Raw genomic sequence first — 6,471 nt, 5'->3', positions numbered from 1 at the left:
GACAGCTACAGTGTACTTACATATAATAAATAAATAGTCTGTTATGTTTTGTGCCCTCAGAAACTCGTCATGGTAGAAGTCAGTAGCACTGCTTTGTATAGTTACCACAATAAACTTGGACCTGAACCACCCACCCAGCAGCACTTCCTGCACCTGGGTATAAGCTTTTATGGTATTTGATTTTATAAGCTGCCCCTGGGATGGACGTCAACATAAGAAATCTAAGAAACTATTTAATATAAGACTTTCATTTTGCGTAGTGGTCAAGTAAAGTTTAAGTTCCCAAGGCCTCCCTGGGAACTGACATGGCAGAAAAAGACATTTATATGGGTAGCTGACATCCTAGTAAACAAGTTAAAATATGAATATTAGACAAGGAAAACCCCTACCACAGTCGGATTTTCCAACCAATGGTAACAGGATAAATGTACAACATATGTTCCTAAGGAAACCTCCTATTCCTAAATCCTAATTGGTAGAGTAACTTTTCACAGGTGTTTGTGGATCTCAGGCTTAAAAAGCCCTGTAGGACCTTAACTCAGGGCCACGGTTCAGCTCCTGAGCCTGATTAGTCTTAGGTTGTGGTGTTCAATAAACCATCCCTGTTTGACTGGGATCGGTGTCTGAGTGGTTTGTGTGGCCATTCCTAGACCCCAACAGGATATAAAGCTCTCAGCTACTGCTCTATTGTCATGCCTGTCTGCTTCCAACCATGATGATCTCACACCAACTCTGCATTAGTCATGGCTCTTTAGAGTAGCAGAACTTATAGAATGAAGCTTCCTTCTTCCATGTCCTTATATAGACTTCCAGAAGATGGTGTGGCTCAAATTAAACTTCCTGATTCATGATCTACACATGTACACATCCACACAACACACACACACATCCACACAACACATGTACACATACACACAACACATGCACATATGTATAGTATGTACACACACAACACATACACAGATGTACAATATGTACACACACAACACAGGCACATATACACAATATGTGCACACACACACACACTCACACATACACATGCACACACACACACACACAGTTGAGAATTCTTTCTTGTCAGTCCCTTGACATATACTCAAGGTAGTCCAATGTCAGTTTGGTGAGGCTCTTGACTTCAAATTATCAGGTGTTCTCTTCTGTGCAGTTTACAGCCAGGGGGCTACACACATTCCTGAGTCTGCTGCCTTGGAAAGTTTTGGGGCATGGTTTCCTCAGTATGATTTTAATATGCCCGCGTGTCTATGTGGCCCCAATTTACTTTGACAAGTTTGTAGGCTGGTGCCCTCTTTACTTTTACAAATAAGTTATTTCTTAGTATGTGCCTTTGGATAGTGCCAGGACAACTGTGGTCATCCTACTCCGTTTGCACTCGAAACGGGGTCAGATTCTGTCCACAAAATGGAATCTCTCAGGACACAGAACATTCTGAAAAACCACTCTTTCACACAGTGTGGGAAAATAGAGGAATGTTAATTCAATTTTTAACTAGCAGTTTCTTCTTTATCCTGGCTAGCTTCCAAATAAATGACACAGAGACTATGGGATTTATTTGGTAAGCTTTACAGCACAATGTCTGAGTCGTTATTAATCTATTCTAATCCTCTAATCTGGGTACCTCACAGTCAAAATCTCTGAGATTCTTGAGTTTTAGCATTGATCTGGCCTTTACTCCTTCAGGTGTTTTCCTATGGTATCTCTGCAACCCTCCCCACATGATGAATCAATCTCTCTCTCTCTCTCTCTCTCTCTCTCTCTCCCCCTCTCCTCCCCTCGGTGGAATCATAAGTCCAGCCCTGCACAGCCATTTGGCTGATCAGCGTTTATTAACAAATAAGAATAAGCGGGGAATGATGTTTACACAAATGTGAGACAGGAGATTCTTAGAATAAGCATTACAACGCCATGTCTGAGACACGGGGGGGGGGGCAGAAAAGCCAGCCTTTGAATAATTCAAGGATAATCTTTACACAATACACAAAACCATTATGCCTACAGGGTACAGAACAGTCCGCTCTCATCTCCCTGACACTTGCACAAGTCTTCCCAGCCCCAGCCTGTTTAGCTCAGGTATTTTGTTATAGTGATGCAAAGCTATCCCATATACTTTGTAGGTGCTTTTGAGGATTAGGGATGTGTATATAAAGAGTGCTGACCCTGGACTCTCTCTTACATACACACACACACACACACACACACACACACACCCTCAAAACATCATTGATAAATATAAGCTTTCAAGAGAAATAATATTCTCAGACACTGAAGTTTAACCCTACTGCTTAGATTCTTGGTCAAATCAATTCAGAGGCGAGACATTGAACAATGTAGAAAACAGAGTTTATCACAGAATAATATCAGATGAGAATTAGCTTCCATCTCAAAGTATCATAGTTCTTTTCAACCTAACACAAACCAACACATATCTGAGAAATAGGAATCTAACTGAGGAGCTGCCTCCATCAGATTGGCCTATGTCTGTAAGGCATTATGGCTGACTGATGTGGGACAGCCCACTGGGTGAGGCACCAATTGGGCAGGTGGTCCAGGTCGTGGCTGAGCAAGCCATGGGAAGTAAGCCAGTGAGAAGTATTCTTACATGGCCTGTGCTTCAGTTCTTGCTAATCACCCTGTGCCTGCCTTGGGTTCCTGAGTTGGCTTCCTCCATGATGGACGGCAGCCTGTAAGCCAGATAACCCCTTCCTCTACATGTTGCATGTGTTTACTACAGCAACAGAGGACAAAATAGGACACTCCTTCTTAGAATTGGGAACAAAACTCCCATGAAAAGGGTTACAGAGACAAAGTTTGGAGCTGAGACAAAAGGATGGNATGCCAGCAAGATTTTGCTGAAAGGACCCTGATAGAGCTGTTTCCTGTGAGGCTATGCCAGTGCCTGGACAATACAAAAGTAGATGCTCATAGTCATCTATAGGATGGAACACAGGGCCCCCAATGGAGGAGCTAGAGAAATTACCCAAGGAGCTGAAGGGGTCTGCAACCCTATAGGTGAAACAACAATATGANCTAACCAGTACCCCCAGATCTCATGTCTCTAGCTGCATATGTAGCAGAAGATGGCCTAGTCGGCCATCATTGGGAAGAGAGGACCCTTGATCTTGCAAACTTTATATGACCCAGTGCAGGGACATTCCAGGGTCAAGAAGTGGGAGCGATTGGGTAGGAGAGCAGGGCAGGGGGAGGGTATAGGGGACTTTTGGGATAGCATTTGAAATGTAAATGAAGAAAATATCTGATAAAAAATTAAAAAAATAAAATGAAAAATTGAAAAAAAAAAGAAACGTATAGGTCAGAGTGTGTGAATTTATGCTTCTGTGTGCTTCTATGTCAGTGATTTGAAAACTCTGAATAAAAATAGTAAGGCACAAACAAACAAACAAAAAACAAATTTAAAATCTGATAGGAAAGAGAGAAAGTGAAGATGGGGGGGTTGTTGAAGTCCTTTGGGGGAAAGCAGCTTCTTTCTGATGAAGCATGTTCAATTATGTGTGTACATGTATGTCTGTATGGGTATACACACATGAATACTGGTGCCTGCAGAGGACGGTGGATTCCTTGGAGCCCGAGGTACAGGTGGTTATAAGCCAGCAAGGGGTGCTGTGAACCAAACTCTGCCCTTGGTAAGAGTAGCACATGATCTTAACTCCTGAGTCATCTCTCCATCTTAAAACCCGCACATTCTGATATTCTGGAGGGTGAGGACTAATGTTCTAAACTTCCCAGAATATTAAGACACTATCATCTATCTAATGGAGAGTTTTTGGTGAAAATAAAAATTGTCTTTTCCATTAAGAATTACTCTAAATGGGACTGTCAATTACCTGGTCAGAGCTGCTCTACTCCCTGAAAGCTGTTTTAGAGCCTTTAGCGAGGAGTATATAGCCTGCCTGAAAATGTATGTCTGCATAGTGGTCTTCTTACCATTGTTATATTTTCACCCGAGAGAGTGTTTTCTTCAGAAATGGGGAATAAAAGCTGAGACAGCAATTAGTAACAGAAGCGGGTCATTGAGACACACCTGACTATGTGGCTCTTAGCATGTTTTATGGCTGGAATGTGAAAGAACTTGCACCTTGTGGTTAGAAGAAGCCTGGAATGCTTACCATTCTGATGGGATCTTGGACGACAAGAATGCTGAGAGAAGTGTGGATAGTGGGGGCCAGCTCATGAGACTTCAGAGGTGACTCTATAAGGAACTGGAGAAGGGACATTCATTTGGTATTTTTGGTCAAGAATATGGGTTCATTATACCCAGGCTCTTAGATCTGTGAAGAGTGAGGTTGAGTTTAAGGATAACAGAAGAATTTGTTTCAAGACAGGGGGACATTCAGGCTAGTGTTGAGAGGGCAGCTGTGACTGTCAAAGAGATCAGCATTGCTGAAGAGCAATCGCCTGTGCTGAAATGGGACAGGAGGACAGATGTCCTGAAGGCAGAACTCTGTCCCTTAAAGGTGCCGTAATATGAAGATCCAAATCATTTAAATGAAACCTGGGTTGAAGATAGTTTCTGCTCCCCAACGGCAATTACCTAAGAACATGTTTCCTTGGGGTCAGTGTGCAGAAGCTGGGGCAGAAATGGCAATGATATTCCTATGGAACTGATTTTTGAAGGCAGGATAGAAGGGCCATGGAGAACAGCTGAGGCCAGACAATGTGTAGTGAAGTTGGAGTCCATGTCAGGAAGCCTTGAGAGGACATTCTGTGAACCTGTGAAGGCTTCTGTGGAGATCCCAGGGGGTTGGAGATACGAGGTCAACGGGGTCTGTACCAAGGAGTGTTGTGGCATGGACTGGAGCCAACCTAGTAGAGAATATACTAGCTGAGAGCAACAGGGATGCAGGGGTGAAACTCCCCAAGCCTTTTGAAACACAACTGATGTTGGTATCAGGACCTCTGATACTCGTGACATCACATAAGCGGGACAAGAAGAAGGCAACAGCCACCATATTCACAGGATCCATTTGGCTCACCTCCCACCTTTACCTGCGATTACATCATCATCCATCTGTAAAGAAAACTCCCCCCATCTCTCTCTTCCCCCCTTCTCTTCCTGCCACCACCTTGCCCCTGCAACCCCAGTGAACCTCATGCAGAACTGTTTGGCCTGGTGTGGTCCTTCTGAAGCTATGTGACGATCAAGATCATAACAACTGATGGCGTAACAACTCCAGAAGGCTAGAGTGCACATAATGGTAGGAAAGTCCTGGCCTGGTGGCAGGAATGGAGGAAAGAGAAGGATGGGGGAGAAAAAGAAGGAGAGGGAGAGGACTGTACAAGGTGGAGAAGAGGCCCTATTACTAGCAGATACATTCATGGCTTCCGCCTGTCTTCCAACACAGTGTGAGCACATCTTCAAGCTCCAGCTCTCTTGACTTCCCATCATGACAGACCTGGAGCTGTGAGCCAAACTGAACACTTTCTCCTGGTTTTTCAAAGTGTTTAAAATTTTAAAATAGATTTATTATTTTGTGTTCAAACGCATTTGTGCAGACCTAGAAGACAGCTTGCTGGAGTTGGTTCTGTCCTCTTCTACCCCGTGAGTCCTAGAGATGGAACTCGGGCTTGGACACAAGTTACTTCACCAGTGAATTACCTCACTCTCATTGTCCCGTCAGGTCAGGTTCAGAGTATTTTATCCCTCCCGCAGGAAAACAAACCAAGACACATAGCTTTAAGGAATTCTTTGTTTTGTTTTGTTTTTTAATTTCGATCCGGACTGGAGAGGTGGCTCCAAATGTTTAAGAGCACTGACTGCTCTTTCAGAGGTCCTGAGTTCAATTCCCAGCAACCACCACAGGGTGACTCCCAACCATTTGTAATGGGATCCGGTGCCCTCCTCTGGTGTGTCTGAAGACAACTACGGTGTATTCATATACACAAAATAAATAAATAATTCTTTCAAGTCTCGAAAAATTGTAATCTTTTACAGTCCCCTGCGCATTTCAAACCCTGTTATCCCAAGTCATTTACACTATAATTGTGCTTTTGCTTTTCAAGTGTGCACTTGATCCTTGGAGAAAAGGAAGCAAGGGCTTAGAGGGTCAGAGTCAAACTTCTAATAGGCGGCGGTGTGCCCTATGGCATTTAAAGAAGCCACGCTATAAGGACAAAATATTAATCCGATTGTATGTGACGGAATTCCCATGGATCACGGCTTTACATCCTGGAAGAGTAATAGCGACCGACCGAAAGGCATTCGGTGGACTAACTGCAAGTCGCGAGGTTTAGGGAAACTTTTGTATTCCTACAAAAAGTTTCGCAGGGGCTGGTCCCGAACCCGTTCCCCTCTGGACAAAATTCTCCCTTGCGAGGGAGCGGAGAACTGCGTGGAGCAGGCGGGGAGCCGCCCCTTTCCCAGGCTAGACTGTCCCGGGTCACAGCCTCGCCCGGCCCCTCCCTCCGCCCGGGACTGAGACTTCCGGGCCGGGGCGG

The sequence above is a fragment of the Mus pahari genome, chromosome 22, assembly GCF_900095145.1.
Source record: "Mus pahari chromosome 22, PAHARI_EIJ_v1.1, whole genome shotgun sequence".
Classification (NCBI taxonomy): domain Eukaryota; kingdom Metazoa; phylum Chordata; class Mammalia; order Rodentia; family Muridae; genus Mus; species Mus pahari.
Note: the sequence above shows the minus strand (reverse complement) of the source record.